This window comes from Rhinichthys klamathensis, unplaced genomic scaffold, assembly GCF_029890125.1.
Source record: "Rhinichthys klamathensis goyatoka isolate OS25496 unplaced genomic scaffold, OSU_Roscu_1.1 h1tg000270l_1, whole genome shotgun sequence".
In the NCBI taxonomy this organism is placed as follows: domain Eukaryota; kingdom Metazoa; phylum Chordata; class Actinopteri; order Cypriniformes; family Leuciscidae; genus Rhinichthys; species Rhinichthys klamathensis.
The window spans coordinates 1,323,335-1,348,304 of record NW_026606790.1 but is presented as its reverse complement, the minus strand read 5'-3'; the positions used below and the strand labels follow the sequence as shown (position 1 = coordinate 1,348,304).

Here is a 24,970-nt window from a genome sequence, read left to right as displayed (position 1 = left end):
TAAAAATAAACGCATAAATAAATAAAAATACATATACACATATTCTGATGTTAAAAAAAGACAAAAACTTGTATGGATATTTAATTTGTATTTATTAAACATTCATGATCTCAATCTACTGTTTATTTTTTCTCTATATATATTTTCATTATGCATTTTGTATTAAAATTCCTCTTTCAGACGAAAAGCAGCAAAATTCAGATTCAGACAAACCATGTTGCCTAATCCTTGGGGGAAATATAAATTTTTTCCCCCTCATGCTGTCATAAAGTCCCCCTATTAATTTCTCTGATGTACATTTTCTGCGCACTGGGAAGCTCTCCCAACTGGAGGGAAATATCAGACACAGTATAAGCAGAGCTACCTGGATGGATGTTACACACTATGGCCACCTCTGTGTCGGTGGACAGTCCCGTAGCAGAGATGGAGTCTTCTCATCACTGACACAGAGACAGCCTCTCTCGGATCAGCTGTCAGCCCCAGAAGACACTGCTCTGATCTGTGACCTGTGAACCTCAGCGCTTCAAAGCCCTGCTGCTGCTGTCATTATTTGTCACCAGGTGGTCCTCCTGATCATCTGAGCCTGTGTGATCAAGATCCCTATACTTTTCACATCTCTTATTTTCACAGATCAAGGACACAATGGGTCTCATTCATAAAACATTCGTAAATATACGAGTAAATATGTGAGTGATTTGCGCGTAAAGAGACCTTCCCGAAAACTCTTCACCTGATTCACAAATACTTCGTAAACGTCAGATGTGAGAGTGAAATGTGTGTTAATGAATTCCAATCAGTCGTAAATGGGACGCGCGTGCACGCTCATACTTAATTACCATAAATCCCGCCCATTAAATCCGACTGACAACTATATATGGGCATCATATTCCCATACGTTGCTTTTTTATTAAATATGGGAGCATAAAGCAGTGTTGCGGACATTCCAATTCCTTTTACATCATATTATGACACCAAACGAAGGATTCAACATGTCTTCTCAAAAGCGAATGAAAAAGAAAAATTTCTCAGATGCTGAAATTGAAGTTTTATTATCAGAAGTTCATTCAAAACGCCACATTTTATTTTCAAGCGTACATAGTGGCGTATCAGGTCCTAAAATAAGGAAGCTTGGCAGCATTACAGATGCCGTGAATGGAATTTCATCTGTTAATCGAACTGTCCCAGAAGTGACAAGAAAATTGTTTGACATGAAGCTTGACTGCAAAAAAACTAATTAGTTCACTTCGAGAAAAAATGCTATTACTGGCTCTCATAATAAAAGTAAAAAGAAAAAAACTTAGGTAATTACTATATATAATATTTTTTCAAAATGCTGTGTAAATATGTACCCGATTAAGGTTAATTAAAATGCAGCAAAACGTTTGGATGTTAAACTCACTATTTACGCGTGGCTGGGAGCAGGTGTAGATTTCTTTCGTACCAACTAACATTTGGAAAATACGAACATTTTAATGAATACGAAAATTTACGCCAGAACCACTTTACACACGATTTACAAAAAAAATTCGTTCTGCTCGTGTTTCATGAATGAGACCCAATGTGTTTTGGTGTTTGAGGAAGACTTTGACTCAAGAGCCTGAAAGAGGTTTCTGCTTTGAAGAGTTCTTTAAATGACTGTACAACATTACCGTTGTTTACTTCAAATCACCCAAAACCACCTGAAACATTGAATTCAAGTGTTTGGAACTACCCCAGTATGACGTTTTGATAAAAATAGGTCTTGATGACTGAGCTTAACCTTCATGCTGTCTAGAACTGTTTTGTCATATAAACATCATGACATGACATCTCTGACCCCCAGTGCACACTGCACAGCCAATGATGACACTTGTACCATTGGTTCCGAGTGTCATTGGAGGAGGCTTCAGTGGCAGTCTTAACATAGAGGCATAGGTTGTCGGCTGCTTGGGGCCCCCTACCAGCGGTCGTAGTAGGGGGGCCCCCAACCGACCTAAAAAAAAAGATGAAAAAAGAAAAGAAAGGGCCCCTTATCATCATGAATGCTTCAAAAGCATGGTACATTTTTATTAATATTCTTAAAGGGATACTTCACCTCTGGAAAGATGAATGTGTATTTAAAATGGGTCATTTATGTAGAAGAAATGTGAAATTATTTTTGAATTTGGAGCTTTCTAGACTGAGAAAAGCCAGAAAATGTATTTTTGGCTTATGTGGATGGAAGACAACAACTCCCAGAATGCACTTGCTTCGCTGCCCTAGGAGGCGACGCCTACCGGTAACAGAGCGCAGTAGTTAAACAACAAGTCTAGGCTACTAGTGAGTCTCCGTGATGAGTCTGCCCGAAAATGTGTTTCGAGATCGCCCAAAATGTCCGGAATTCGGCTTTTGTGTTCTACAGTCGCCATTCATTATGTTTACTGTGGCGAGCAGGACGGCGCGAGGCCGGTGGCATGATCACCGTTGAGCACCGGTCTCGTATTTCTCACGGAGGAGCAGGAATTTTCTTAGCAATGTTAAAACGCACATCAACCGATCACTTGTTTAGCGTTCATGTAAACACTACATTCAGATTCACCAATCGGAATGAATTCAGTTAGATTGAAACAAAAGGTGTGCATGTAAACAATGAATGGCGACTGCAGAAAGCAAAAGCTGAATCCCGGACATCGACGGCCGGACATGTCCGGGAAAAAGAGGATGGTAACCCCTACTACTCAGCTTTCCCCACAGAACAAGAGCCTGTTAACTTAGCTTCCAAAAAAAGATGGCTGACACTATGTGTACATTCTGTGAGTGAGATCCCACCCTCTATGGGCGGGTTGAAAAAATGCGGAACAGCCCCTACTACTGACTGTAGTCTTTAGCCTCTGGCCAAAAAATCCTCCGATGACGCAAAATGACGATTTTTGCGTCATCGGAGGATTTTTTCCAGACAAAAAATACATAAATCTCTCGTCTCAGGGGGATATGAGGGTGGAAAGCATGGTAATTCGAAAATACTACAGGTTTTCTACTAATATAAAGCTTAATGCTAAATCCTGAAGTATCCCTTTAAGAAATACATTGAAACTGTCATCATTTGGGACTGCTGTTTCCTTAGTTGTGCCACTAGATGTAATATCACTCACCTGTGTTTTCTCGTTTGTGTAATCATCTTCACCTGCACCTCGTTTCCCCCTGTGTATATTAGTTCTGTCTTGGTTCTCCCTTGTTGCTTGGTCTTTGTATGAGATGTCTGCCTGGTGCCCTGAGTTTCTCTGGATTTTTGAGACCCTGTGATATAGTAAGGTTTTTGTTTGTTATTTAAAGTTGTGCATCTGTTTATTTTTCTCCCCTCGTGGAGTTTTTTTTTTTTTGTGTGTGTTTTTTTTTACCTCCATTTTGAGAAGACCCTTTGTTTAAGTTTTTTGACATCATTTTTTATTTATTAAACTATCTTACCTGAGACATCGTATCCTGTGTTTCGATTGGATCCTACCCCTGCTTTCTGGTGGGTCAGTGGTATTACCACCTAGCTCTTACACCGGAGACCCAAGTTCTAGGCCGGGTCGTGACAGAAAGACCAAGTCACACATGGATCCAGAAACACTCACCTATAAGGACCTGGTGGCAGTGATGGGTCAGCATGAGGTAGCGTATCAACGCCATGAAGCAGTTCTCACCCGTCAGGAGGAACTGATGCCCAAGCACTCTGACCTTCTCGCTGATATGACGAGATCCATTGGCCAGCTTTTTCAACGGATTCCAGAGAGTTCACCTCCTCCAAAACCACGTCCGCCTCCCATTGGTAGACCCCAAGTAGTCGCTGAACCTCGGCTTCCACCTCCTAAGCCCTTTTCAGGGAATGCCAATTCATGTGGAGGATTCCTGACTCAGTGTTCCCTGACATTTGAACTCCAGCCCTCAAGCTTCCCTACTGACCGCTCTAAGATTGCATACATCATCACTCTCCTTGCAGATAAGGCACTTTCCTGGGCCTCTGCGGTGTGGGAATCTCAGGATGGCTGTTGTGGCTCATATGCTCTCTTTGTGGAGGAGTTCAAGCGGGTGTTCGACCATCCAGTGAGTGGTCGGGAGTCTTCCAGGCAACTACTCACCCTTAAGCAGGGATCACGTAGCACTGCAGACTTTGCTATAGAGTTCCGGACCATTGCGTCTGGTAGTGGATGGAACAGCGAAGCTCTAATGGCCTGCTTCCAGGGAGGGTTGTCCGGACCCATTCGGGACGAGTTAGTTACTCGCGAACCCGCGACTGATCTTGAGTCCTTGATCACCATGGCTATTCGTCTAGACAATCGGCTAAGAGAGAGAGACTCAACCCGAAGCAAGACATCTCCGCCCCGGTGGTCTGGAAACAGGCAACCCTATCCTGCACGCATTTCCTCACCTAGTTCTGAGAAACTCGAGCCCCCGGAGGACATGCAGTTGGGGCGTTCCAGACTCTCCCCTGCCGAGAGGGATCGCCGCATGAGGGAGAATCGCTGCCTATACTGCGGTGCATCTGGGCATTTCCGTCTCCTGTGTCCCGAGCTTCCGGGAAACGATCGTCCCCGCGCAGTTACAGGAGGGCTGTGATGGGGAAGATTAGTGCTCCTCCTTCCAATGCAGTGCTTTCTGTTCCTGTAACTCTTTCCTGGGAGGGCCATCAGCATCAGGTCCGAGCCATGATCGACTCCAGGGCTGCTGGCAACTTCCTGGACCGGTCTCTAGTCAGGAGGCTTGGAGTACCTACCCAATTACTTTCTCTGCCCCAAACCGTTACTGCCCTAGATGGCAGACCCTTGGAACCGGGCTGCATTACGGAGATCACTTACCCTCTTCGCCTCACTGTTCTCCAACATCAACATATGGAAGAGTTTTATCTGATTGACTCTCCCGAGTTCCCGGTGATCTTGGGTTATCCCTGGCTGCACCAACACAACCCTAGCATCGACTGGCTAGCTGGAACCATCCTGAGTTGGGGTACGGCATGCCAGGCTACCTGTCCCCTCTCGGGTCCCCCAGTCCCGAGTCCCGAGTCTCAAGAACCCATCAACCTGTCTCGAGTCCCTAGTGTCTACCACTGCTTCCAAGCTGTTTTTAGTAAGTCCCGAGCCACGTCCCTACCACCACACCGCTCCTATGATTGTACCATCAACCTTCTCCCTGGTACCTGTCCCACTAGAGGTCGGATCTTTTCCCTGTCTCCTCCTGAACGCATCGCTATGGACACATACATCAAGGAGTCCCTAGCGGCTGGCATCATCCGTACTTCCACTTCCCCGGCAGGAGCGGGCTTCTTCTTTGTGGGGAAGAAGGATGGAGGACTCAGGCCATGTATTGATTACCGGGCACTTAATAAGATAACGGTTCGAAATCGCTACCCCCTGCCTCTGATGGCCTCCGCTTTTGAGCTGCTTCAAGGGGCTTCCATTTTCTCGAAACTGGATCTACGCAACGCCTACCATCTTGTGCGGATTCGGCAGGGGGATGAATGGAAGACGGCCTTCAACACTCCCACGGGTCACTATGAGTACTTGGTGATGCCGTTCGGGCTCACCAACGCTCCAGCAGTCTTCCAGGCCCTAATAAATGACGTACTCCGGGATGTGCTAAACAAGTTTGTTTTTGTATACTTGGACGACATTTTAATCTTTTCGAGGTCTCTCGAGGAGCATGAAGGGCATGTCAGTGCTGTTCTCCAACGACTCCTGAATAACCATCTCTATGTGAAACCTGAGAAATGTGAGTTTCACGTCACCCATGCTCAGTTTCTCGGTTTTATCATCACCCCAGGTCATGTGGAGATGGATCCCAAGAAGGTCGAAGCAGTCCTGAAATGGCCTACCCCTACGACAGTCAAGGAGGTTCAACGCTTCATCGGCTTCTTGCAAACTTCTCTAGGAGGTTTATCAAGAACTTCAGCTCAGTGGCTGCACCCTTAACTGCACTGACTAAGGGAGGTGTCACCAAGGTCTGCTGGTCCTCAGAGGCAGAAGGGGCCTTCCGTGAGCTCAAGCGTCGCTTCACATCGTCACCTATACTCTCAGTTCCCGGTCCTGAAAGACCTTTTGTGGTAGAGGTGGATGCATCGGATGTGGGAGTTGGGGCTATCCTTTCTCAGAGAGGGGAGGACGGTAGGATGCACCCTTGCGCCTTCATGTCTCGTCGCCTGTCAGAAGCGGAACGCAACTACCACGTCGGGGATCGGGAACTTCTTGCGGTGAAGCTCGCCTTGGAGGAGTGGCGCCACTGGCTTGAGGGGGCTCAACACCCTTTCCAGGTTCTCACAGACCACAAGAACCTTGAGTACCTGCAGCAGGCTAAACAACTCAATCCTCGCCAAGCTCGGTGGTCTTTGTTTTTTAATCGTTTTCAGTTTCTTCTGTCCTATAGGCCAGGCACCAAGAACGTCAAGCCAGATGCCTTGTCCCGAGCTTACTCTCCTGAGTCACAAGAAAAGTCACTAGAATTGATCATCCCTAAGGCTAGGATCATCGCGCCGCTGCGCTGGGAACTGGAAAGGGAGATACGTGAGGCCCAAAACCAAGAACCAGACCCAGGAGGTGGTTCCCCAGGTCGCCTTTACGTTCCTCGATCCGTCCGAGCCCGGGTTCTACAGTGGGGTCATGACTCTCCCCTGACCTGACACCCTGGTATTGCACGTACCCTGGACTTCCTTCAGCGGCGGTTCTGGTGGCCTTCCATCAAGGAGGACGTAAGGAGCTTTGTGGAGGCCTGTCCAGTGTGCTGCCAAGGGAAGTCGAGGCGCCAGCGGTCTTTAGGACTCCTGCACCCCTTGTCTGTTCCCCATAGACCGTGGTCGCACATATCTCTAGATTTTATCACCGGTCTTCCTCCATCCCAGGGCAACTCTGTCATCCTGGTTATTGTGGACCGGTTCTCTAAGGCCGCCCGATTCATTCCCTTAACCAAACTGCCTTCAGCCAAGGAGACTGCTGTGCTCCTGATGAATCACGTCTTCAGAATCTTTGGAATTCCTCAGGATGTCGTTTCCGATCGAGGCCCCCAGTTTTCATCTCGATTCTGGGGGGCCTTTTGTAAATAGCTGGGTTTCAGTCACGTGATTATGATGACGCGCGGAATTCAGATGGAGGGCAGGGAGTGATGAGCGCAATGGACGAGATGGAGGAAAGTCCGCACTGGACTACTTTACACGCTATTACAAGAGAAAGATATAAACAAAAAATCAAACATATGTTGTACGTGATCCTTACGTTATGCAGAGGAGCGATTTTTCAACTGAATTGAAAGATTTTCCTGCCATCGAGGCGGTAGATATCAGCAACTACCTCGTCTTACAGACATACTTTGACTTTACAAAGTTCGGAAACGTTACACGTTAACTTACACGTTTACACAAACATAGCCACTTAAGTTGTATTAACTCACCTTTGACGTAGTGATTACTGCACACACGGGCATTTTCCCATTCAGCTCCTCCCGACCGCAGACGTAGGTTTGCAAGCCGTTTTTCGGAGTTTTTTGGTCAATTTCTTGCATTTACCCCCTTATGAACAACAACTTTTGGTACACGATAAAAACTCCTCGTGGTTTGATCGATTTAAGTAACCATAAACGACGCAAAACATAGGCATTTTGAGTTTGTTATAGTGCTTTCTAAATACAGCAAATCACTTCCTGCCCTCCATTTGCATTTCGCGCCATGTCAACGCAGTGGCGTGACGTCATATGAAAACAAGCTATTGGTTGGGTCGTCTGCCAGCTTGTCCTCTGGGTTCCATCCTGAGTCGAATGGCCAGACTGAACGGGTCAACCAGGACCTTGAGACCACCCTGCGCTGCATGGTGGCCAACAACCCCACCTCATGGTCCACCTTCATCGTGTGGGCAGAATATGCCCACAACACCCTCCGATCATCTGCCACGGGACTGTCTCCCTTCGAGTGTCAGTTTGGCTATCTCCCTCCTCTGTTTCCAGAGGATGAGGCACAGGTCGGTGTCCCATCTGCCCAACACTTCGTCCGACGCTGCCAGTCGACCTGGAAGAAGGCTAGACGTGTGCTTCTTCAGACCTCCTTGAGGTACCAGCATCAGGCTAACCGTCATCGACAAAGGGCTCCCAGCTTCCGGGCCGGCCAGCAGGTCTGGCTGGCTACCAAGAACTTACCTCTTCGGGTTGAGTCTAAGAAACTTGCCCAGAAGTTCATTGGCCCTTTCCGTATTCTTCAGACCTCCCCCCCCCCCCCCCCCCCCCCCCCCACGCAGACCCCCTCCGCCCCCTAGGATCATTGATGGCCAGCCAGCCTTCACGGTCCGCCGGATATTGGACTCGCGAAGAGTCCAGAACTCCCTGCAGTATCTGGTGGACTGGGAGGGTTACGAGCCAGAGGAACGCTCCTGGGTTCCGACCAAAGACATCCTGGACCGCAGCTTGATTCGGGATTTTCGTGCCCGGAGACCGGGGTGTTCTGGAAGGAACGTCAGGAGTCGTCCCTAGGGGAGGGGGTCCTGTCAGCATTTGGCACTGTTGTTTCCTTAGTTGTGCCACTAGATGTAATATCACTCACCTGTGTTATCTCGTTTGTGTAATCATCTTCACCTGCACCTCGTTTCCCCCTGTGTATATTAGCTCTGTCTTGGTTCTCCCTTGTTACTTGGTCTTTGTATGAGATGTCTGCCTGGTGCCCTGAGTTTCTCTGGATTTTTGAGCCCCTGTGATATAGTAAGGTTTTTGTTTGTTATTTAAAGTTGTGCATCTGTTTATTTTTCTCCCCTCGTGGAGTTTTTTTGTTTGTTGTTGTTGTGTTTTTTTACCTCCATTTTGAGAAGACCCTTTGTTGAAGTTTTTTGACATCATTTTTTATTTATTAAACAATCTTACCTGAGACCTCGTATCCTGTGTTTCGATTGGATCCTACCCCTGCTTTCTGGTGGGTCAGTGGTATTACCACCTAGCTCTTACACCGGAGACCCGAGTTCTAGGCCGGGTCGTGACAGAAACGTTGAAGTAGTGCTTAAAATGTCCAGTTCATGGTTATCTGTCCCTTCACACACACACCCTATTTTCACAATGAAATGGACTAGTCCTTAACAGTGCGCAGCGCGAAAGATAAACACTAGGGCTGTGAATCTTTGGGTAGGGAGCGAATCGATTCGATTCATAGGTTTTCGATTCGATTCAAGAACGATTTTTGCAAATTCAGAAAGATTCGATTCAATGCGATTCACATTAAAATTCGATGCGATTCGATTAATTCGATTCTTAATTTTTTATATGCATAGGATTATTTAAATGCTTCCCCCATGGGTCTTAGTCAGGGTGTGAATTATACAGCTGCCTTCGGGGGTCAGAGAGTGGGAACAAAAAAAAAACAAAAAAACAACGACATTTTGTCTATTGTTAACGTTAGTTCATGTTAGTTTTTAATGAATCTATTATTATAAAAAAATATTTCCAAAGCCTATAAATAAGCATTTGTAAAAATGTAAACCAAGATTTAAAAAGGCTTTAAAAGTATAGTTAGTTCCAGGCCCGCCGACAGGGGGGGACAAACGGGTCTGTTGTCCCGGGCCCAGGGTAGGGAGGGGGGCCCAGAACTGGCAGCCCTCATTAAATTATGGAATAATTGTTAAAAAAATAAATAAAATAGGCATATTTGTTGAAAAAATATCTAATATTTGAGTTACATAAAAGCTTTTTATTCGTTTTCTTCCTAATTGTCCTTGAAATAGTGGTCAAGAACCCCCCACCCCCCAAAAAAAACTGGTTTGGCCACTGATCGAAATATGATGTTGTCATTTGATTTGAAGTTCAGTAGGCTAACGTTACGCTCAAAATGTCCGGTCAGCACAAGTCCGGTGCTCAGAAAAGAAAAGAGAAGAGAAGAGAAGAAGAAAATAGAGACCTTCGAGATGTCCTAAACAAATATTTTTAAAAAGGTGGTGACGGTGAAGCTGGAACTAACGTTAGTAAAGTCAACGTAGAGCAAGGTAAGAAACAGCGCAGCCAACGTTTATGAGTGTTGTCAAAGACCCGGCACTTCGGTACCAAGTCGGTACAAATTTCGGTAACACTTTATTTTAAGGTGCTTGTAATAAGCAGTAATTAACAGTTAATAAGACACTTATAAGACCTTATAAGATGCATATAAGATGCATATAAGCATTAACTAATTATAATAAATAAATTAAATTAAAAAATAAATTTCTCTAGTATCAATAGGCTACATTGCACTTTTAGAACAGCCGAACAAACATAAATGGTAACACAATCTCCCAGTCCCTTAAAAATTGACCTTCCCAAGAGGGAGTAGTTTCCCTGATCTCTTCAGGGCCTGGACCTTTAATTAACCCTTATATGAAGTAGTTAATGCTTATATGCATCTTATATGCATCTTATAAGGTCTTATAAGTGTCTTATTAACTGTTAATTACTGCTTATTACAACCACCTTAAAATAAAGTGTTACCCAAATTTCTTTTTAAACGTCACGCCACGGTACCAGGTTTTCTCAAACCCGGGATGCGCGTGCATGCCCAAAGCGCGTTTAGTTGCGTCCTCTTCATAAAAGCGCTGAGACATGGCGACCGGCGGTGCTGCTGCTGTGGTGGCTGTAAATCCACTTTTTGATAAAAAAAGGAGGAAAGAGCCACATATGGAAATATTTTGGATATTAGCTCATAATAGCGACGCGGCGCGCTCGTTTTTACAGGCGCGCCTAAGTTCATTGTTGCATAGCAACGACAGACGCCACGGGAGAGCAAACGCTTGTGGAAAGGAGAAAGCGGTGCGAACTGCGCTCTCCATGATGACGAGGAAGTATTAGCAAAGAATTCATTGATTTCTAGCCCTAGGATTAGCTTTACTACTATTTATGGAGATGAGAAATAAAAAGCCGGCTGAAATGCATCACTGTCATCATCGGTGAACAGATATTTTTGCTGTGCTGCTCATGCTTAAAAGTGAAAGCACACTTTTGATGGACAAAAAATAAATATGATTTCACACAAAAAGTGCCCAAAATGCACAGATTTTGCATGTCTAGTGTGTTTTAACAAGAACTGCAGTAGGTTATGTCAGAAAAGAAAATGAAGACATTTATAGAAAATGTACCCATTTAAACGTGTTTTTATTATTCATTTTGGGTAAAAGTATATGGTGTTTTATAAAAATAAAAAAAATCGTGGGGGGGCCCCATCTAAGATTATCTTGTCCCGGGCCCAGACAAGACTGTCAGCTGGCCTGGTTAGTTCATCATGCTAACTATTTTGTAGGAATGGATACACCACCTTAAAGTGTTCCTGGTACATTAAACATCCTCCATTGTGAGACTAAAAATACCATGAACTTTCCAAACTAAACCTTAACTAACGTTTCCTCATGGAATAGCTACTCTTTGTTCTCTTTATCCGACTGAACATTTTCCTTGTGATTCTGAAAGAAAACGCGCCGGCTGTCTACTTGTGCTATATTAACGATTACGAATGCAACTTTAATGCGCATCTGATTGATGGATAAACCATGCGCTCTTATTTCAGAGTAATTAATGTTGTAGTTATTTCATCAGTTCAGTTTAACGACATTAAGTTACATTTCATTCATCATTCATGATTAATCGGAAGCGTGTGCATTTTAGACACCTATACGTTTTCTCTTTCCAAGTAATAAATGCGCACCCTTGAATAAGTAGGGTTTTACTTTAACTGCTCAGGACGTGTATGACCCATTTCCGTAAAACTTCAGTATCTTATCTTAAAGAAAATAACGGTGACGTTTCCACGCAACGAACGCGTTGTTTCATAGTGACCGCGCAATGATATGGCAGCTTTATCAATGGCTTGCTTTCTCAATAGAGAGCTGTCATCTGCTCAAGTGAACACTAATGGCTGTACTGAGGAGAGCTCAAACATGGACTGCTCAAAAATCTGTAGATGAGAGCTATATGGGACCGAGCGCGACGCGAGCGAAATCCAGTGAAAGATGGTAAGAGTGCAGCGAGTATGTGAGAGCTGTGAGGACACGAAATGACGCCGCACAACGCCTCATTAATTCGCGCATGTATGTAGTCATTTAATGTTTATACGTTTTATAGCACTGAATCGATATAGAATCGCAAATTATTCGATTCTTAGCATTTTAAATCGAATATTGACCGAAATAAACGATTCACGATTCGAAATACATGTTTCAAGATCGATGCATATGCATCGTCAGGATTTGGAATTGATGCATCGAGAAAACGAATGAATCGTTACACCCCTAATAAACACACAAGCTGTGTCCCAATGTGAAGGCTGCATCCTCCGAAGGCCGTATTTGAAGGCCGATTGCGTCACAGCTGCGCGACGAAGTACGTCCCAATTCAATTCTGGATCCTCCAAAGGCCGCATTTGAAGGCCGATTGCGTGATGAAGGCTGTCCCAATTCAATTCTGCATCCTCCGAAGGCCGTATTCGAAGGCCGGTTGTGTCACTGCAGCGCGACGAAGGCTACCCTGATTCAAAAGCGACGCTAAATGCACCCTTCGTTTCCCCGTGAAAGAGGATGGATCTGTTTCGACCTCACTCTGACCGTCACTACGGTCTAATAGGATAATAACCTTCGTTCCGCCTTCTCTCGAGACCTTATGTAAACAAAGTCATGCCCATGACCCTGGAAGTGGAACGTCACGCACTATAAAAGCCGAGTTAAACTTCCGGCTCGTTTTCTTTACCTTTCTCGCCTATAGAGACCCGGTACAGGTAGGAACCGAATTAATATTTTTATTCACCATTCAATTCATCACCCAAGTGGTGCAGGTGCCTTGTGCCCCTGGCAATTGTGGTGTTTTATTTTTGTATTATCTGTGCAATCACTTATTTCTTGCTGCATGTGCTTGAATTGTGATTAGTTTATTATTGAAATTTGAGGCTAGTTTCTAAATACTAGCCATTCAATATTTCAGTGCAAGCACTTAATTCATGCTATACCCTATGTGCTTATTAATTGAGAATTATTTTATTGTACTATTCAGATATTCTGAGACTAGTTTCTAAACATACTAGCCATTCAATATTATGGATTATTTCTGGGGGTTTTTTTCAGAGTATCCATCAATAACCTAGTGAATATACTTCATTACAAAATTTTGGTGAGTATTGTTGCCTTTGGAGCCCTATATCACTGTTCGCAGCTGTTGGGGTTTGATATAGGCCTGCTAAATACGTTCACGTACTATTGCAGGCCTTTTTTGCTTTGAGTGGGCTTGATATATCCTTCACTGCTCGCAGTCAGTGGGATTGTGTTTGGCATGGCCTCTCATTGCTGCCGATATTGCCAATCACCAATGGATCCTCGTGATGGGCATAGGGAATGCCCTTCATGCCTGGGGATGGCTCATTTAAGAGAGGATGTGGATAATCCCTGCAGTGCGGCTTGTGACCTGCCCAGAGGGGAACGACTTCACCGCGCTAATAGAGTACACAGTTCTGTACCTGAGCGTGGTAGGGAGAGGGAACACTCATTGGACAGGCATAGTCATAAGCGTTCTCGCAAGCACTCACGCGATGGCCACGAACCACACCGATCAAGCCATGAGAAGGTGGTGAAAGTGGCTAAACCCCCAACTCCTGCTCCACCAGCAGAGGGTGGCAACACAGACACTCAACTACAGATCCTGGCTGCTATTCAAAGTTTACCACAGAGGATGGACAGAGTTGAAGCCCGTCCCTCATTTTCACCATCACTACCTCCTGGTCAGGAAGGCGTTCCTCCAACTGCACAGCAGGGTAATCCTGACACTGACACAGAAGATGCTGATGTATTATCTCTTCGTGCTCCCCACTCGCTAGTTGATAATGCACAGCAGGCAGAAGGAGAGAGCCAAGGAGAGGGACCCCATTCAGATTCTGCCGAAGTGGATGGCGAATCAACAGGGAGGGATGAGCACGAAGAGATAATACATCAGCATCTTCTGTGTCAGTGTCAGGATTACCCTGCTGTGCAGTTGGAGGAACGCCTTCCTGACCAGGAGGTAGTGATGTATTATCTCTTCGTGCTCCCCACTCGCTAGTTGATAATGTGCAGCAGGCAGAAGGAGAGGGACCCCATTCAGATTCTGCCGAAGTGGATGGTGAATCAACAGGGAGGGATGCTTTTCCAGCAAATACTCTTGTTGCTAGAGTATTTAGTGCAGCAAAAATTCTTTGTTTGCAGCCTTCTGTGCCTGACCCAGCTCCTGTCGGGGGTGTCTGGGAAGGCATACCTCAGACTAATTCTCCATCCTTTATTCCAGTGGCAGATGATTATACCTCAATGTTAAGGACAACATGGAAGAAACCATCTCAGAAGCCTCAATTCAATGCAGGCTGCAGACGGTTGGCCAATGCCCGTCCCTAAAAGAAACTGGACTGGGGGACATGCCACCAGTAGAACAAGAAATAGCATCATGGACAACTCTGGGACCAGCTTATGCATCTGCCAATCCTCGCTGTCCCAAGAAGGAGTGTGCGAAAACTGACCGTCTGATCTCAAGATCCTTTAATGCCACTGCACGTGCAGCTCGTACAGCCAATGCTTTGGCTATCCTCTTAGCAGCCTTACGGAAAACAGTAAGTGCGGATGACCAGGATTCTAGGAACCTTGTTGATTCTGCTCTGGCAGCCCACTCACAATTGACCCGTCATGTGGGGGACACTATGTCTTCGGCTGTTTTATGTCATAGACAGATATGGCCAGGGGCGCAACTACCCTGTGTCAGAGGGGTATGCAGCAACAATTTTCCCCCCCCCCCCCCCCCCCAAATAAATAAACAAATAAATAAATAACTGTGCCATGTAATACGTGAGTAGGAATGAGTGAGAGCTAACAGATAAAATAAGTGCAAAATTGTCATTTATTAATACAATTAAACTATAGCTACTCCACTGTGATGAACTCGCTACTCGCTCAGCGCTCACGGCGCCCCCGCCCGCTCGCGATATTATTACCCCGCCCCCCTTCTCCATGAGGGCGCCTACTCTAGCCTGTTAGTCCTCTAAAATTTTATATAACATTGAAGAAATGCAGAAATGATTTAGAAACGCACAACAGCAGCTACATATAGAAAATACAATATATATATATATTTTAATTAAATTTAAATTTAAAAAAATTTACCATCGCTTTGGTGCCCCCCATGGTGCTGCGCCCCTATGCGCCGCACATAGCGCATACCCACTTTTTGCGCCACTGGATATGGCTGGCACAAACCTCTTTGCCAGAGACCATACAAAGCGGACTTATGAATTTGCCAGTAATTCCCGGTCACGTTTTTAATTCAAATTTTCAGGAGGTGCTGGATAAGGTGGAGCGCTCCATTGCAACGAGAGAAGCTGTTCAACGGGCTTGACATAAACCAGCTCCAGTCTTCAGACCAAGGGCTCGAGAAACACAAAGGCTGCAGCAAGCTGCCTGGTCTAGACACATGAGTGGCAATCTTGTTAGTGTTCAAGGGCAGAGCTTTCGTGCCCAAAGACAAAATCCTGCCACTTATCCCTTTAGAGGAGATTTCAGTCCCGTGGGGGAGCCCAACAGAGAGGTTCACGAAAGGGTACAGGACGTGATGGCGGACCTGCATAGGGGTCAGGGGCTGGCCGTCGACTGTTCCTCTCAACTTTCACGGGCCAGTTGGGAGAGAGTGATCTCAGACCAGTGGGTTTTATCCACAATAACTCACGGGTATCGGCTACAGTTTCGACGGCGCCCGCCCCCGTTTTCAAGGGTCAGAATGACTATTGTCAAGGACCCAATATTGGAGCCCGTATTGAGGGAAGAGGTGCAAGCTCTTTTACAAAAAGGAGCAATCACAAAGGTGCCCTGCAACGCACAGCAAACTGGGTTTTATTCAACCTATTTCATAATTCCAAAAAAAGATGGTGGTCATCATCTCATTCTAGATCTCAGGCACCTCAACCAGTACTTAAAAATTCTTCCATTCAAAATGATTCATACAAAGATGGTAATGCAATCCATACGTGCAGGAGAATGGTTCACGTCTCTGGATTTAAAGGACGCATATTTCCATGTTCCAATTTGTCCAGAGCACAGGCCTTTTCTCCGCTTTGCTTTTTAAGGGAGGCCTTTCAGTTCCAGGTTCTACCGTTCGGCCTGTCTTTGGCACCGAGAGTTTTTACTCGGGTGATCTCAGCCGCCCTAGCTCGCCTTCAGCTGCGCGGTATCAAAATCCTGCCATATCTGGACGATTGTTTAATTTGTGCACCCTCTCAAGAGCAGGTGATCAAGAACACAGAGGAGGTACTAGCTCACATTCAGTCCCTGGGGTTCACGGTGAACTGGAAGAAGAGCAGTCTCCAGCCTCAACAGCAGGTGAAATTCCTGGGGCTATATTTCAACTCCATAACAATGGAAGCATGTCTCACTCCCCAGAGAATAGACAGCCTGGAGAAGGCGTTGGGTCACTTCCAGAAGGGGAAGCTTGTGACAGCCCACAGGGTTCAGAAGCTGGTAGGACTGATGGCGGCAGCATCTATGGTGATTCCCTTAGGCCTACTGAGGACACAGCCGATACAGAGATGGTTAAATTCTTTTCATCTTTATCCAAAAAAGGACAGAAGAACGAGGCTGTTGGTGACAAAGGCCTGCATGTGGGCCTTACTCCATTGGAGGGACAAGGACTTTCTCCGCAGGGGAACTCCACTGGGCAATCTTCCTCACAGAAGATCAGTGATAACAACAGACGCATCACTGACAGGCTGGGGAGCTGTTTGGGAAGGCAGATCAGTAAGGGGCAAATGGGATCCCCCTTGGTCATCAGAACACATAAATGTGCTCGAACTGAGGGCTGTTCATCTCGCTCTCAAGGGTCTGTTACCATTTTTTCGCCACAAGCATGTGCTAGTGAGAACGGACAGTACCTCAGCAGTTTATCACATAAATCACCAGGGAGGGATGAAATCACTACGCTGTCTCCAGGTGGCAACGAACCTGCTGACATGGACATGGCCACGGCTGTCCTCACTGAGAGCAATCCACATCCCGGGTGTGACAAACAGAGCAGCCGACATTTTGTCCAGAACAGGGCCTCTCCCAGGGGAGTGGCGGTTCCACATGGAGGTAATAGCCCAAATTTGGACCCGATACGGGACAGCTCATGTAGATCTCTTTGCTTCCAGGGAGCCGACCCATTGCCTGGGATGGTACTCGCTCACGGTACAAGAGGGCAGTTTAGGCCTGGATGCTCTGTCACATATAATCACTCTGTTATTATATGCTTTTCCCCCCTTTCCTCTGATTTCCCAGGTCCTCCAGAGGATCAGGGAGGGTCATTGCACAGTTCTGCTAGTTGCTCCACGCTGGCCAGGAAGACCATGGTTCCCGGACCTAGTTCAGCTGGTTTAGGGTCCTCCGTGGGAACTTCCATCACGGGCAGATCTCCTATCCCAAATAGACGGGCAGATTTGGCATCCAAACCCGATGGCACTACGATTGTGGGTATGGCCTCTGCAGAGTCTGTCCCTCAACAGCTAGATGAAACGGTACGCGAGACACTGAATAACGCCAGAGCTCCATCTACTCGGGCTAATTACTCCATAAAGTGGAGAATTTTTTCAGAGTGGTGTTTAGGCTTGAATGTTGATCCAATAATCTGCTCTGTGCCACTTGTCCTTAGATTCCTGCAGGCTCAACTGGATCAGGGTAAAGCGGCCAGTACAATCAGGGTTTATGCTTCATCTATTTCAGCATCTCATCGAGGAGTGGATGGCCAGCCATTAGGCCGACATCCCTTGGTAGGTCAGTTCCTGAAGGGAGCTGGTCGCTTATGTGCAAATCGCACTTTGCGGGTACCCAATTGGGATTTGCCTTTTGTACTAGACTCTCTCACTAAGCCCCCGTAAGAGCCTATGGCAGATGCAGATTTTAAAGCTTGGTCTCTCAAGACAGCTTTTCTCTTGGCTATATGCTCTCCTAAAAGGGTAGGAGAATTGTGTGCGCTATCTATTAGTGAGGATTGTTTACGTTGGAGGCCGGATGGCACAGGGGTGACGCTCTGGCCCAACCCTGCCTTTTTACCAAAAGTACTTAATTCTCATTTCAGGAATCAAGTTCTGGAGGTAGTTCAATTTCAACCCCCTTCACAGGCAGATCAGCAGAATTTGCTCACCCTTTGTCCATTAAGGGCATTACGCACTTATGTTAATTTTACTCAGACCTTGAGGAAGTCTCATTCTCAGCTTTTTGTTTGCTATGGGAAGGCCAGACTAGAGTGTCCACTTTCTAAGCAACGTTTGTCACATTGGTTGGTTGAGGTTATTTCCCAGGCTTATACAGGAAGTGGGTTACCAGTTCCTATGGGAATACGGGCCCACTCAACCAGAAGTGTAGCTACTTCTTGGGCTGCACTAAAAGGAGTTTCAGTGGGGGAGATTTGCATCATGGTCTACACCATGTACATTTGCAAAATTTTACAGAGTTGACGTAACTAGCACAACGCCTGTCAGCACTGCAGTTTTGATGTCTGTAGCCCAGCGAGGTTTGAATAGTTCAGAGTCTGTAGTTCCTCGCGACCCTGTTGACATGAGTCATCCTATTAGACCGTAGTGACGGTGAGAGTGAGGTCGAAACAGATCGTATGTTATGAATATAACTATGGATCTGTGAGACCGAAGGATGACCGTAACTTTCCTTGTCGCTCGGAACACTAGGGCGTTCAAGGTAAGAGAACAAGACAGAAGTTTAACTCGCCTTTTATAGTGCGTGACGTTCCGCTTCCAGGGTCATGGACATGACTTTGTTTACATAAGGTCTCGAGAGAAGGCGGAACGAAGGTTATCATCCTATTAGACCGTAGTGATGGTCATCCTTCGGTCTCACAGATCCATAGTTATATTCATAACTTACGATTCAAAGCGGCCTATCCTACCCCATAAGTCATTGCGCTGGTGACGACAGCATTTTTATTTTAAAAAAAGGGCGGCCGAGAGTTTGGTGGTGGACGGCAAATTCACATTTAAATGTAAGTATTATGTTTTCATTTACTCAAATAGCTAGAGAAACCAGAGTTAAAAGCCACAAGTTTGTCTTTCTTATTCATCTTAACTCCTTCGTCACCATTGCATGGCTTCATTTGTCATGTGGTTTGAGGCAAAACTTGTGCTAATATTAGTTTAATAATTGTTTCAGGGAACAAGGAGCAGACAGCTCAATTTATTCAATTGCGGTCTGAAAATGACCATTTCTTTACGGGGGGCGAAAAACTCCGCCAGCGTAAGACAACAACCTATTTGTAATATTTGCACTAGTCTGTTTCACTTGTGTAGCCTATTATAAAAAAATATAAATGGCAATGGAGTTTCACTATTATGTGTTTTTGTAGTGCTGTCATGCAAGCTATGTCTACAACGGTTTTAACCAAATTTGAGTATCCAGAAATATGATTTCTGAAGTATTTTGTATTCATATCCTGAAGTGTCATATTTTGTAATGTTAAGGTTGCAATAATGTTAAGATTGCACTCCTGTCTTAATATTTTTCATAAGTGGTTCCCTTTTGTTTTGTTTTAGGAGAATTCTGGAGAAAATGGACCTGCTGGGGAAGGTGACTCCCATGCAGGACAAAAAAATAAATATATATATATAAAGTAAGAAAGTTTGACAGATCTTTGTTTAAATGTATTGTGTCGTTGTTGTTGTTGTTAACAGGCATGCTTTATTTGCTCTGCCTTAGGATTGCAAGTGTCCTGGGACAGGTGAGGGTGTGAGTGGGAAACCCACTGCTGAAACTTGGCCCTGGTGTGTCCTCATGGATGAGGTGTTGGGACAGAGGCACTCCACCAACCCCCCTGTCCTAATTAGCCGCGTTTCCACTGTCGGGCCAGTGCTAGGCCAGGGCTTTAAACGGGCCGTGCCGGGCTAATAGCCTCGGGCCAGTAGCACCTGGCTTGCGTTTCCACTGCCGGGCCAGAAGCTCCACAGCGCGTCACTAAAACACGCCCGTAACACGCCTCTCTGGAACAACGTCACACTAACCCATCATTTCACCAACAAATGGAAGTTTTATCAGAAAACTAATCAGAATGAAATCACTGGAAAGAGCGTGCATCGCAAAACAAACATGATAAAAGCGGCGGTTTGCTGGCATTTTTGTTGTTTACTTGAATATTTAAAACCCAAGCATCGATGTTTTACCACAGGTTTACAATAAAAAGTGATACATTGATCATAATGAATTAAGTTATGTCAAAATTGCACATTAGTCACACAGAAATAAATTACCGTTAGGTCTATTTCACAAAAGAAAGAGGACACACTTACTTATTCAGTCGAGGCTGTTTCTGTTTATTTGGTAGTTACAGGACAAATATCACATTTAGAAAGAATGATACTTTCTACAAATATAGCACTATGCCACCAAAAACACGACCTGCGGAGCTTTAGCACTCTCTCGACTCGGCTATATTTTCAGTCAGAGAAACAGAGGAAGCTCCCGAAAAAAAGTTGCTTTTTTATGATAGTCCGGTATATAAAGAGCGAGACGTAGGCTACTGACAGATAGAATAAAAACATGATTGTGATAGCCTTATGATTGGTCTGATTTCTTCAAGCGTTCACCATGTTTTTTTACCCTGCGTATCTTCAAGCGTTTACTATGTTTACTATGGTAATGGTTAGCGCGCAATGCGCGCATAGTCTTTTGCATCGCGTATAAATATTTCTACCTTATACGGTGATCAGAATCCACATCGGATCACAAACAGAAGGCATTCAAACATGAAAGTGAGTTAAACTATTTTAAAAGTAGCCTATTTAATGCTGACAGAATCATCCAGCGCTGTCGTCTCCAGACTCAGGTAAACCCCGCCTCTGTTCGTAACCACTCCTCTAGCCCGAGCTGGCCCGCTTTGGCCCAAGGTATTCGACGGGCCAGAAATCCTGGCCGTTGGCCCCGAGTAAGCCCCGATCAAGCCCCGGAAGTGACAGTGGAAACGCGACTGGCCCTGGCACGCACTAGCACGGCCCGGCCCTGACCCGTCAGTGGAAACGCGGCTATTGACTCCATCCCTGAGGACAGACCAGGGGCCTCATGTATCAACACTGCGTACGCACAAAAACACGGCGTACGTCAGCTTTCACGTTCACGGCCAGATGTACTAACAGTGAAATTAACGTAAGAATGTGCGTTCCTCCAAGTAAACTTCATGTCTGGCGTACGTACATTTGTCGTGATTTTTGTCCGTTGGCGACTCATAGAGGCAATAAAGTGAAGTGGCAAACATTACACTACGAATTGTTCTATCGCACCACCAGCTGTCTGATATTGCTTATAATTTGTAATTGATAAATTATTTGACATATTGTCACACGAGTTTTATTAAAATATTATATTATGCAATTAAGTTAGAACATAGGCTATATAAAGCATGTCCAAATTGATACAACCCGTCTAGCAATGGCAGTGTTGGCTTAACTAGGAATAAAAAATAAACTTCATTAATTCGGTCAGTAAAGATAAAAAAAAGAAAGTAATATTTTTATTCAGCAAGGACACATTGAATGTGTTTAAAAGTGAGAGTAAATGCATTTATAATGTTACAAAAGATTATAAGATTTCTATATCTGTTTGAATTAAATTTTTATTCATTAAAGAATCCTGAAAATACTATATCACGGTTTCCACGAAAATATGAAGCAGCACAGCTGTTTTCAACACTGATAATACTCAAAAATGTTTCTTGATCATCAAATCATCATATTAGAATGATTTCTGAAGGATCATGTGACACTGAAGAATGGAGAAATGATGCTGAAAATTCAGCTTTGATCACAGGAATAAATTACACTGTACTATATATTCACATAGAAGACATTTTCAGTGAAATTTCGTTTCTTGCTTGCTTTAGCCATGTTCTTGCAGGTTTCTTTTGCCAAATTGGACTAATTACCATTTTTAAATTAATTTAATTGGGGGAGGAGACTGGGTGGGGCGTTGTGCTCGTGCATGTGCGCTCAATTTTACGTTAATTGGGATGTACAAAGAGAATATGCGTGGGATCCTTCGTACGCAGAGATTTATACATCTGCTTTTTTTTGTGCGTACGCACATTTACAGCTTTGTCCGTACGCAATGTTTTAGTATGAATTCAACGCAAGTCTTTGTACATGAGCCCCCAGGGCCGAGTTCAGCCGTGTGTGACCAAGAAGAGGATGAGCCAGCAGCACCAGCACGCGTGCACTAAATGGCTCTTGTCTTGCGGCGAAACTTTGTTAGCACTTAGCTTAGCCCAGTTCATTCATTAGGATCCAAACAGAGAAGCGACCAAACACCTCCACGTTTTCCCTATAAATACAGTTACACGAGTAGTGTAACTTGACCAAGTATGGTGACACAAAATAAAACGTGGCGCTTTTCTAAGCGTGTAAAATGGATAACTATAATGTATGGCGGAATAGCACTTGGGAGCACTTCGACTCGGCGCAGTAATATCATCATCAATGAGAGGGAGAGAGGATTTTTCAGGAGTGATGATATTACTGCGCCGAGTCGAAGTGCTCCCAAGCACTTGCTATGGTATTCCGCCATACATTATAGTTATCAATTTTATACGCTTAGAAAAGCGCCACGTTTTATTAGGGGTGGGGGAAAAAATCGATTCTTAGATGCATCGCGATGCGGACGTGGACGATTCTGAATCGATTCACAAATGTCAAAAATCGATTTTCAAAAAAAAAAAAAGTTTTTAATATACATTTATAATAATGTAATATTGACAGAACGCAAAAGACGGAACTGAAGCGCGGAAGTGCAGTGCCCGGACCGTCTGTGGCGTGCACATAACAGAGACGCGATGGCTGAGCGCGAAATCCAAACACCCTCCTCGTTAAAAGCAAGGGGGTAATCCACCAGCCGGAAACTGAAGTCTCCCCGGGCGCAGCCATTGGCTAACAAGCCTTTACCTGCTGTTAGCATTCCATTGACTCCCATTCATTTTTGCGTCACTTTGACAGCGAATAACTATATAGTTTCCCACCCTTTCAAACCCGCCCATTGGGGGTTGGACCTAATGCGCTAACAGAGCTATCACAGATCAGTGGGTGGGACTTCACTTGCAGATACTCAATATCAGCCATCTTGTTTATAAGCTAAGCTAACAAGTGCTGTGGAGATAGGAAGTTACGACAATGACGGAAGAAACTAAACATGATATGGAAGTAGAGGATTTTGAAATTCTGCTGCTCGAATCCGCTGTTCGTGGCTATCTTTACGAGCCGCAATATAGTGAAGAGCAGCTGAGGCTGATGGAGGAACAGGTGGCGGCTGCCTGTCGCGGATGAGGAGCCCGGACTGGCTCGAGCTGGGCGGACTGCTGGTGCCTGTGCTCTCGCTGTGCGCTACGGACACAGATAGAGTCCGTCTGCTGCAGAGAATTTCAACGATCGCAATTTCTCCTGGACGAAATCTCTGAATCAGACGAGCGCACGGACGTTTGTGTTGTGATGTGAACCATCCTAGTGTCGCACCGCATATGTTCTGACTGAACATCCAGGTATCGTGCAATAACTCACCATATAGAAAGAAATACAAACGAGGAGTAATTCGCTAATGAGTTTGCCAATGTAACGGGGTTCGTTGTGGGAAGAAGGAGGCGGGAACCGGCGAATATTTAAACATTTTAATAGTAAAATAAACAAATACAAAACAAAAGTATAAGCCAGCTGGCCACACACAACAGAAACAAAACATAAAATCAGGCCTGTTCCTTTTGTGCTTCCGCTCCTCCGTGAGAGATATGAGACCGCTGCACAGGTGTGTCATTCATTATCACTCGCGTCGTCCTCTCACGCCCCTCGCCCTCGCCCTGCTCGCCACAGCCAACTAACTAGCAGGGTTTCCGCGGAGTCATAAAAAGTCATAAAACGTCTTAAATTTAATAATAAGAATTTCAGGCCATAAAAAGTCATAAAAACGTCCGGATTTTCCATACAAGGTCATAAATCACATTTAGCCACGTCTTAAATTGATATGCTCATTCATTCATTATCGCGATATAATTTTTTCTTTATAAAACAATATCAAGAGTTCGATAATGTTTATGCGCCAAAAGCGGAACGAAACTCATTTGAACCGCGCGCGCCTCACGGACTGTTTATCCGCTCGGCTCAAAGTCCAGACAGCAGCGCGAGCTCACTAGAGCAGACCAAGGGGGTAATCCATCGACCGGAAGTTGAAGCCGGCCGGGTGCCGCCATGTTGTAGCAGAACTTTACTTGCGCTAGCATTTCCATTGACTCCCATTCATTTTGGCGTCACTTTGACAGCGAATAACTTTACATCTGAGGCGTTTAAAGACTCCATTTGTCCATTATTTATTTCTAAAGAAACACGACAATGTATAAAGGGCTCCATTACCTTCTATGTTACATTATGGCCCCGTAGAAACAGATTTAGTAAAAATAGGCTAACGATTGCGTCATAACCACTCGACTCTCTGTCGCTGTACAGAAATTACCGTACAGACAGGAGGAGAAGCTCGCAGGCAATCGGGGGGACGTCCCGTCAAGGGAGAAGCCCATAGATAATGAGTCCATAAAAGCAACGGAATACTTACTCCTGCTCACTCACGCCAAAGAACTCTTTGCTCAAGTTCCCCGTCTCTGCAAGATTAACGTTGGCAATTTTCACGCACAGCTACTAGAAGATTAACGTCTGTCAGACAGGTTGCTCACGTCATCAAGCTTAGTTTGAGTCGGTTTGAGTCTGCGCGTCAGGAACGGAAGTGCTCAAAAATCGCCAAAAATGGGCTTCAACTGTCTCAACTGAGTTCCAATGAGATGGCTCTGTCCACTTCTTATACTATGGAGCAGACGCGTTTACTCTGATCGGTCTCGCTCACGAGATCCAGTGAGAAGCGCTTGAATTCAGCGAAGAACACAAATGTCTCGGTGATTAAATCAGTTTAAAGGCAGATGAAACAGCGCTGACAAACAGGAGAAACACTGCGCAACAGCCGCAACTATACAGTCAGAAAGCTTTTCCGTCTACAAATTCCCATCA

At 45.1% G+C, this 24,970-nt stretch overlaps 1 protein-coding gene across 1 annotated transcript in view; it reads right to left on the bottom strand.

The window, feature by feature from the left end:
- Positions 1–24,970, bottom strand: part of rimbp2a (RIMS binding protein 2a) — a 147,834-nt gene that overhangs the window by 107,491 nt on the left and 15,373 nt on the right. The gene's annotated exons all lie outside the window — the stretch shown is intronic.